Source organism: Octopus sinensis, linkage group LG26 (assembly GCF_006345805.1).
Source record: "Octopus sinensis linkage group LG26, ASM634580v1, whole genome shotgun sequence".
Classification (NCBI taxonomy): domain Eukaryota; kingdom Metazoa; phylum Mollusca; class Cephalopoda; order Octopoda; family Octopodidae; genus Octopus; species Octopus sinensis.
Window position 1 is genome coordinate 3,116,573 of NC_043022.1, and position 10,000 is coordinate 3,126,572.

The following is a 10,000-nucleotide window of genomic DNA, read 5'->3' on the forward strand; positions in this document are numbered from 1 at the left end:
TCGGTAGTTGGTATAATCGCTATATTACAGTTGAGTGTAGTGAAGAAGTCCATTATTGTTTCTTGCTGGTATCAAAAGGAACCGCTTTTTTGTTACCTTGTGTTCCAATGGTAGCAACAGTAGTGATTGTTGGTCGTAGTAGTAGTAACCTGTGGCTGTCCTAGCAGCAGTTACTGTTTATATATATATATAAAGGCACGTTCTTCAATGTAGGATCTTCTGGCTTCAATGCACTTGTAGCGTTCCAGCCACCTCATGAAGGCCTCGTGGAAGTCGTCCAAAGCGACAGTGTCCAGCACCCTTGGAGCAAGGTTCTGGACTTTAGAAAAAGTGAGAGACATTTTTGATGACCATCTCAGTCGAGGAGTTTGGTTACCAGGACGGAATTGTTTACCAGGTGTTTTGTCCTGGTTCAGGCATGCTGGCTTTTTTGTGACGAAATCTCTTCCTGAACTCCCTCAAAACCCTACACAAAGTATACTCTTACAATTGATTGTCTGCCGAGAGGTATTCCAATCGAGGTATTCCAAGGCGGCGAGCTGGCAGAAACGTTAGCACGCCGGGCGAAATGCTTTGCGGTATTTCGTCTGCCGCTGTGTTCTGAGTTCAAGTTCCGCCGAGGTCGACTTTGCCTTTCATCCTTTCGGGGTCGATAAATTAAGTACCAGTTACGCACTGGGGTCGATGTAATCAACTTAATACCTATGTCTGTCCTTGTTTGTCCCCTCTGTGTTTAGCCCCTTGTGGGTAATAAAGAAATAGGTATTCCAATCGATTTAGATTATCCCTTTGGATGTAGATAATCCCCTTTGCTGTCAAAAAAGGAAATTATCATGAGTTTGCCGGTGGACTTGCTTCGCCCGGCCTCGTTTTATCGAGAAACCAATGCTCTCGGCTCACACGAATCAATCTACAACCAGTCAGGAGCATTTCATTAGTTTACTCTTTACTCTTTTACTTGTTTCAGTCATTTGACTGCGGCCATGCTGGAGCGCCGCCTTTAGTCGAGCAAATCGACCCCGGGACTTATTCTTTGGAAGCCCAGTACTTATTCTATCGGTCTCTTTTTGCCAAACTGCTAAGTGACGGGGTCGTAAACACACCAGCATCGGTTGTCAAGCAATGCTAGGGGGACAAACGCACACAAACACACACACACACATACACACATATATATATACATATATATGACGGGCTTCTTTCAGTTTCCGTCTACCAAATCCACTCGCAAGGCATTGGTCGGCCCGGGGCTATAGCAGAAGACACTTGCCCAAGATGACACGCAGTGGGACTGAACCCGGAACCATGTGGTTGGTAAGCAAGCTACTTACCACACAGCCACTCCTGCGCCTATAAAAAAGTTTCTGTAGCTTTTTTTTTTTGCCCCGTTTAGCCCAAAACTTTATTGTAAAGCAGGTTTCCAAATTGTCTTCAGCACTGACTGCATTCCGCAAACTGGTCGGCTGTGACAAGTGGTGTTTAGTAGGATGTGTTGAAAAGGCGGTGCTCCAGCATGGCCACAGTCAAATGACTGAAACAAGTAAAAGAGTAAGTGTTGTTACATCCGTCTTCTTCAATCGGGAATAATGAAAAAGATGGCAGCTTAGCTTATTCGATGTACAGTAATGCACTTCGCTGTTCGGCAAAAGAGACCAATAGAATAAGTACTGGGCTTACAAAGAATAAGTCCCAGGGTCGATTTGCTCGTCTAAAGGCGGTGCTCCAGCATGGCCGCAGTCAAATGACTGAAACATATAAAAGAGTAAAAGAGTAAGAGTATATGCAAATTTATGATAATTTAGTAGTTATAATTACTTCTCCCAAAAAGGTCTCAAAACTTCTGGAATGCACCCTCTCTCTCTCTCTCTCTCTTCACACATACACACAGATATAGGGTGGGGCAGAGGGGACGGACGTTTTTGAAAAATTCACAAAATCATTTCAGCTGCAAACAAATTGTATTGACATCAATGTGTTCGTATTGAATTAGCATTTGTCCAAAGTCAAGCGTGGAGAACACCATCCATCCATCATGTGGTGTCCGTTTTCTTTGATGCATTTCTGAAAGCTTGTCTGACACGTTCCACATTTTCCGGTGTCGTCCGTACCGTTCATGGCGCTCCCACCGGTCACCTATTCATTAGTGTATCTCATGTGGAGGCGCAATGGCCCAGTGGTTAGGGCAGCGGACTCTCGGTCGTAGGATCGCGGTTTCGATTCCCAGACCGGGCTTTTGTGAGTGTTTATTGAGCGGAAACACCTAAAGCTCCACGAGGCTCCGGCAGGGGATGGTGGTGATCCCTGCTGTACTCTTTCACCACAACTTTCTCTCACTCTTACTTCCTGTTTCAGTTGTACCTGTATTTCAAGGGGCCAGCCTTGTCACTCTCTGTGTCACGGTGAATATCCCCGAGAACTACGTTAAGGGTACACGTGTCTGTGGAGTGCTCAGCCACTTACACGTTAATTTCACGAGCAGGCTGTTCCATTGATCGGATCAACCGGAACCCTCGTCGTCGTAACCGATGGAGTGCTTCCACTCCAGTGTACCTCATGTACGAAGTGCATTCACCCAACGTAAGATTGTGTTACAGGTGGGAACAACCCGAGTTCGGTGAAGGTTGAAATAGCGCCGAAACTCACGCTGAACTGCTGTGACAGACTCGTTATTCTTCACGTAACTGCTGTAGGCAAACACTCGATGCTTCATCGTTCACGGCACCATAGCTTGATCTGAAAAGACAAAAAAAATACTAAGACACCACTGACTGAATGGTATTTGTCGGACATATTCCCCTTCCCCTTGGGGCTGAGTAATAGCCATTTCAAAAACGTCTCTCCTCTCTGGCCCACCCTGTATATATTTTTATTATGTTGAACCGTTAATCTCTACACATTTTCTTTTTCTCTCTCCATTTTTAAAAAAATCCTTTCTGTCGAAGAGCATAGGTTCGAAACGTAAAAGTCTCTTCCATTCTTCCCAAGTGTTAAACTAATACACCTGCTTGTTGATCCTACATCTGTTTTCGTCTTTTGTTTTCTGTAAATTTGAATTATATATAACAACTCACCTGTTTAGTAAAGCAAATGGGAGAAAGAGAACTTAAAATATGAGTGAATATACAGTTCTATATTTAAGAGATGAGGAATTATGTGCATTATTTACATTATTTACATTTGACGGATATTTGTTCTCATCTTGTTTGTTGTTAATACAACGTTTTGGCTGATATACCCTCCAGCCTTCATCAGGTGTCTTGGGTAAATTTCGAACCTGGGTTCTCATTCCTAAGGTATTTTTCTATGTTATTGTTGTTGTTATTATTCAGGTCACTGCCTGGAATCGAACTCGGAATCTTGGGGTTAGTTGCCCGTGCTCTTAACCACTACGTTATATGCCCATGGGCATATGAGTGAATATACTTTTCTAAAAAATTGGTCTTAATCAACAGAAAGTGATAGGAGTGTATCAAGAGCCGTTTCGTGTGTGGCTCTCATCAAACTGGGAGCTGCCATGCACAAATCCCCCTATATACGGTAACTCCTATCTTACCACAGGCTTGGGGAAAAGGGCGTGCAGGGGTGCAAGTGCCTTCCTCCTGCCCCACGCATTTTGCCGGGCAATGGAAACACTTTAAACATCCTGCCGAAAAACATCATCGCCGAAACGTACGTAGAAACATTTCTGGGCGGACTTTGAAACATTACTTTTCTATTATTGGACCTATCTGATTTGATTGATGTAGTAATGTCATAATAATAATAATAATAAGGCGCAGGAGTGGCTGTGTGGTAAGTAGCTTGCTACCCAACCACATGGTTCCGGGTTCAGTCCCACTGCGTGGCATCTTGGGCAAGTGCCTTCTGCTATAGCCTCGGGCCGACCAATGCCTTGTGAGTGGATTTGGTAGACGGAAACTGAAAGAAGCCTGTCGTATATATGTATATATATATAAGTTTGTGTGTCTGTGTTTGTCCCCCTAGCATTGCTTGACAACCGATGCTGGTGTGTTTACGTCCCCGTCACTTAGCGGTTCGGCAAAAGAGACCGATAGAATAAGTACTGGGCTTACAAAGAATAAGTCCCGGGGTTGAGTTGCTCGACTAAAGGCGGTGCTCCAGCATGGCCACAGTCAAATGACTGAAACAAGTAAAAGAACAAAAGAGAATAATAATAATATAATAATGATAGTCCTTTCTACTGGAGGCACAAGGCCTCAGATTTGTGGGGTGGGGACTAGTCGATTATATCGACCCCAGTGCGTAACTGGTACTTAATTTAGCGATCTCGAAAGGATGAAAGGCAAAGTCGACCTCCGCCAAATTTGAACTCAGGACGTAAAGACGGGCGAAATGCCAATAAGCATTTCGTCCAGCGCTCTAACGATTCTGCCAGCTCGCCGCAATATTTATAATAATAATAAGAATAATAATAAGAAGAAGAAGTTGTTAGTTGTCGGAGCACTGCATCCTTCAAAACTTCCATGCTTCCTGAGATTCGCCAACACTACACTTGATTTTCTCCCCTCCATACACACGCAAGCATGTATCTGACTCATACATTGTTCGCTTTCCAGACATTTCTACATTACTGCATGTACTTTATATGCACTTTCTGACAAGTTGTGGTGCACCTGAGCACTGTATACAATAATTTCATTATTATTATTATTATTATTATTATAAGTAAAACAAGAGCACTTAGAGAGTGCAAACCTCTGCCAAGGCAATATTAATGTCCTCTCAAGGATCAGCCGGAGATGATTTTTAAAATGAGAATATCTGAAATAAACTCAACTGCTCTCACAAATGAGAATACTAAAAATGAACCAAACCACTCTCAATAATTAAGTAAAAAAACAAAAAACGGAAAAATAATTCAGAATCTTTGTCCGGTACTGGATTGATCCCAAAATCTAATCAGTTTGTGCCAGTTACAAGGCCAAACATCCCTGGAAGTTTCATCCGAATCCATTCAGCGGATCTTGAGATATCTTGTCCATGGACAAACAAACGCAATTGAAAACAATACCTCCACCATTGCGATAGCAGAGCTAATAGTGATTTCATTTATTTGCCTCAAGGGCAAAGAACAAGGAGGACAATACAAAGACAGACATAACGTGTTGGGGTTTACATATAATGAAATGATAAAAAAAAAATGAAAGAAAGAAAGAAAGGAATACACTGAAAAGGAAGGGGACATATCTCTCTTTCTTTTCTCTTTTATTTGTTTCAGTCATTTGACTGTGGCCATGCTGGAGCACCGCCTTCAATCGAGCAACTCAACCCTGGGACTTATTCTTTTTTGTAAGCCCAGTACTTATTCTATCGGTCTCTTTTGCCGAACCGCTAAGTAACGGGGACATAAACACACCAGCATTGGTTGTCAAGCAATGCTAGGGGGACAAACACATACACGCATATATATATATATACGACGGGCTTCTCTTCAGTTTCCGTCTACCAAATCCACTCACAAGCCTTTGGTTGGCCCGAGGCTATAGTAGAAGACACTTGCCCAATGTGCCACGCAGTGGGACTGAACCCGGAACCATGTGGTTGGTAAACAAGCTACTTACCACACAGCCACTCCTGCGCCTTTGTATGCATAGCATACAAAGATTTAAAAAAAAGCGGCAGGGAAGATGATAGAGATGTGACCCTTCTGAAACAGGGAGACGGCTAGGGATAACTGAGAAACCCCTCTGTCCGAGATTTCCCTGAAACCCCAGGAATAATAATAATAATAATAATAATAATAATAATAATCCTTTTTACTATAGGCACAAAGCTAGAAATTTTGAGAGGTGGGTACTAGGCGATTATACCAACCCCAGAGCTTCACTGGTACCTAACTTATCGACCCCGGAAGGCTGAAAGGCAAAGTCGACCTCAGCGGCATTTGAACTCAGAACGTTAAGACCGACGAAATGCTGCTACTATCATTCCTGTTTGTTTTGCTATTCTGATTGAAAAGAAAAAAATCAAACCTTGTTTGTAAAAAAAAAAAAAGGGGGTGGGACCCAGGGTTTGCAACCCCTAAACATATTTCATTTTAGAAAGAGAAAAAAACATGGACGCAAAATAGATTATGTTGTCATGGAGATGGATGGAAGCACTCCGTCGGTTACGACGACGAGGGTTCCGGTTGATCCGAATCAACGGAACAGCCTGCTCGTGAAATTAACGTGTAAGTGGCTGAGCACTCCACAGACACGTGTACCCTTAACGTAGTTCTCGGGGATATTCAGCATGACACAGAGAGTGACAAGGCCGGCCCCTTGAAATACAGGTACAACAGAAACAGGAAGTAAGAGTGAGAGAAAGTTGTGGCGAAAGAGTACAGCAGGGATCACCACCATCCCCTGCCGGAGCCTCGTGCAGCTTTTTAGGTGTTTTCGCTCAGTAAACACTCACAACGCTCGGTCTGGGAATCGAAACCGCGATCCTACGACCGCGAGTCCGATGCCCTAACCACTGGGCCATTGCGCCTCCACAACAACAGCAATAATCCCATTTTCTGATTACAGTGAAAATTTTGGTTGAAAGTTTTAAACAATTATAAATTAAGATAAAATCTGCGGCGATGTAATAGGCGCTGGCGTGGCTGTGTGGTAAAGAGGCTGGCTTCACAAGCTCATCATTCCAGGTTCAAATTTGTTTTGCCTGGCATCTTGAACGTCTTTTACGATAATCCTGGGCCGACCAAAGCCTTCTGAGTGGATTTGACTGAAGGAAACTGAAAGAAGCTTGTCATGTTTGTGTGTGTGTGTGTGTGCACGTGTATGTATATATATATATATATATATGTATGTATGTATGCGTGTGTGTGTGTGTACGTGTATGTATATATATATATATATATGTATGTTTGTGTGTACGTGTATGTATATATATATATGTATGTTTGTGTGTGTGCACGTGTATGTATATATATATATGTATGCGTGTGTGTGTGTGCGTGTGCACGTGTATATATATGTGTCTGTGTGTGTGTGTGAAACCGCTGCTTGACAACCGGTGTTGGTACGTTTACGTTCCTGTAACCCAGCAGTTTTGGCCTAAGTGACCGATAGAATAATGCTTTAAAAAAATAAGGACTGGGGTAATTCATTCACTTAAAATTCTTCAAGGCAGTGCCCCAGCATGGCCACAGACTAATCACTGGAACAAGTAAAAGATAAAAAATATACATACCCTCACCTCATCCTACCCACACTCACGGACCCCCCTCCCTGTTTTTTTTTCTGTCCCTTACAATTTCTCCTTCCAGTATTCTTCGGCCCTTACATTTGGTTCTCCTAGGCTCCTGTGGATCGGTGCACTCGTTAGAGCGTCGAACAAAAAATACCTGGCGTTATTTAGTTACCTTTTAAGGCGGTGAGCTGGCAGAATCGTTAGCACGCCGGGAGAAATGCTTTGCGGTATTTCGGCTGCCGTTACGTTGTGAGTTCAAATTGCGCCGAGGTCGACTTTGCCTTTCATCCTTTCGGGGTCGATAAATTAAGTACCAGTTAAGCACTGGGGTCGATATAATCGACTTAATACCTATGTCTGTCCATGTTTGTCCCCTCTATGTTTAGCCCCTTGTGGGTAGTAAAGAAATAGGTATTTCGTCTGCCGTTACGTTCTGAGTTCAAATTTCGCCGAGGTCGACTTTGCCTTTCATCATTTTGGGGTCGATTAAATAAGTACCAGTTACGCACTGGAGTCGATGTAATCGACTTAATCCGTTCGTCTGTCCTTGTTTGTCCTCTCTGTGTTTAGCCCCTTGTGGGTAGTAAAGAAATAGGTATTTCTTTCGTCTCTACGTTCTGAGTTCAAATTCCGCCGAGGTCGACTTTGCCTTTCATCTTTTCGGGGTCGATAAATTAAGTACCAGTTGCATACTGGGGACAATCTAATCGACTGGCTCCCTGCCCCAAAATTTTGAACCTTGTACCTTTAGTAGAAAGGATTATTATTATTATTACTTTGCCTTTCATCCTTTCGGGGTTGATAAAGTAAGTACTAGTTAGGCATTGGAGTCGATGTAATCGACTAGTCCCCACCCCCTAAAATTGCAGGCCTTGTGCCTTTAGTAGAAAGGATTATTTAGTTAAATTCTAAGGCGTTGAGTTGGCAGAATCGTTTGCACGCCGGACGAAATGCTTAGCGACATTTCGTCCGTCGTTATGTTCTGAGTTCAAATTCCGCCAAGATTCACTTTGCCTTTCATCCTTTCAGGATCGATAAATTAAGTACCAGTTAAACACTGGGGTCGATGTAATCAACTTACTCCTCCCGAAATTGCTGGCCTTGTGCCAAAATTTGAAATCACTATGGATGGAAGCACTCCGTCGGTTCCGACGACAAGAGTTCCGGTTGATCCGATCAACGGAACAGCCTGCTCGTGAAATTAACGTGTAAGTGGCTGAGCACTCCACAGACACGTGTACCCTTAACGTAGTTCTCGGGGATATTCAGCGTGACACAGAGAGTGACAAGGCCGGCCCTTTGAAATACAGGTACAACAGAAACAGGAAGTAAGAGTGAGAGAAAGTTGTGGCGAAAGAGTACAGCAGGGATCACCACCATCCCCTGCCGGTGCCTCGTGGGGCTTTTAAGTGTTTTCGCTCAATAAACACTCACAACGCCCAGTCTTGGAATCGAAACCGCGATCCTACGACCGCGAGTCCGCTGCCCTAACCACTGGGCCATTGCGCCTCCACTTGAAATCACTATAATGACACTGTCGAAGCGGTGAGCTAGTACAATTGTTTGAGCGTCGAACAAAATGCTCAGCAGCGCTTTTTCGGTTCTTTACGTTCTGAGTTCAAATCCCGCGGTCGACATCGCCTTTCATTCATTCGGGGGTCAATGAAATAAACACCAGTTGAGCACTGGGGGGTCGATGTAATCGAATTAACCCCTTCGCTCCAAATTGCCAACCTTTTGGAAAAATTTGAAAACCGTTGACAAGCTACGTTCTGAGTTCAAATCCCGCGGTCAACATCGCCTCTCATTCATTCGGGGTCAATGAAATAAACACCAGTTGAGCACTGGGGGGTCGATGTAATCGAATTAACCCCTTCGCTCCAAATTGCCAACCTTTTGGAAAAATTTGAAAACCGTTAACAAGCTACGTTCTGAGTTCAAACCGTCGCTCAAGTCCGCTCCGCCGTTTGTTAAAAGTACAGGACGGGGGGAGGTCGTTGCTAAAACCAAGTCTAATTACTGGAGATTATTTAATTCATTTGAACATCCTAAATGGGATTCGAAATGCGAGAAGACCAGAGACTTGCCTTCCCTCTCTCGCTCTTTCGTTCTCTCTCTCTCTTAATCCGCATTACTTTCTTCTTTTCCCCATCTCTTTCTCTATGTATTTTCTCTGTCATTCTTTCTTATCTCTCTCTCTCTCTCTCTTTCCTTCCACGTTTACCTGTGAGCACGTGTAGACCGAAACACCGAACAGATTTGCACAAGCTGCTAATTGCACATAATCACCAGCATCATTAAACACACACACACACACACACACACATTTTCTCTCTCGCACTCACGCACACAGACGCACCCCCTCCTCTTCTGACAGAATACCGTTACAAAATCAAATTAAATTATGCAAAAAGATCAACCTTTTAAAAAGGGAAGGAGAGGCGAGCATAACAGGTAATAATAATAATAATAATAACAGCAACAACAACAACAACCTACAAGTAAAGAGTTATACATACATATAATATATATATATATATATATATATATATATAATATATATATATATATATATATATATATACATACACACACACACGCTCTCGGCATACAATTTGGACATAATAATTACTATCACCGACCAACAAGCAAGTGATAGACAGGTAGAGAGAAGGAGAGAGAGAGAGAGAAAGAAAGAGAGAATGAGAGAGAAATAAAACAATGCTAACTTTCTCTTTTTCTCTCTCTCTCTTGTTCATGTCATCGAGTTGAGCGATGGAGAAGAGAGAGAGACACACAC

General features: G+C 43.1%; 1 long non-coding RNA gene across 1 annotated transcript in view; it reads right to left on the minus strand.

Moving 5' to 3' along the window:
• Positions 1 to 10,000, minus strand: part of LOC118767970 — a 14,693-nt gene that overhangs the window by 3,712 nt on the left and 981 nt on the right. Inside the window, exon 2 of the long non-coding RNA XR_005003889.1 lies at positions 2,644 to 2,733. This is a non-coding gene — a long non-coding RNA (uncharacterized LOC118767970). The remainder of the gene's footprint in view (positions 1 to 2,643; positions 2,734 to 10,000) is intronic.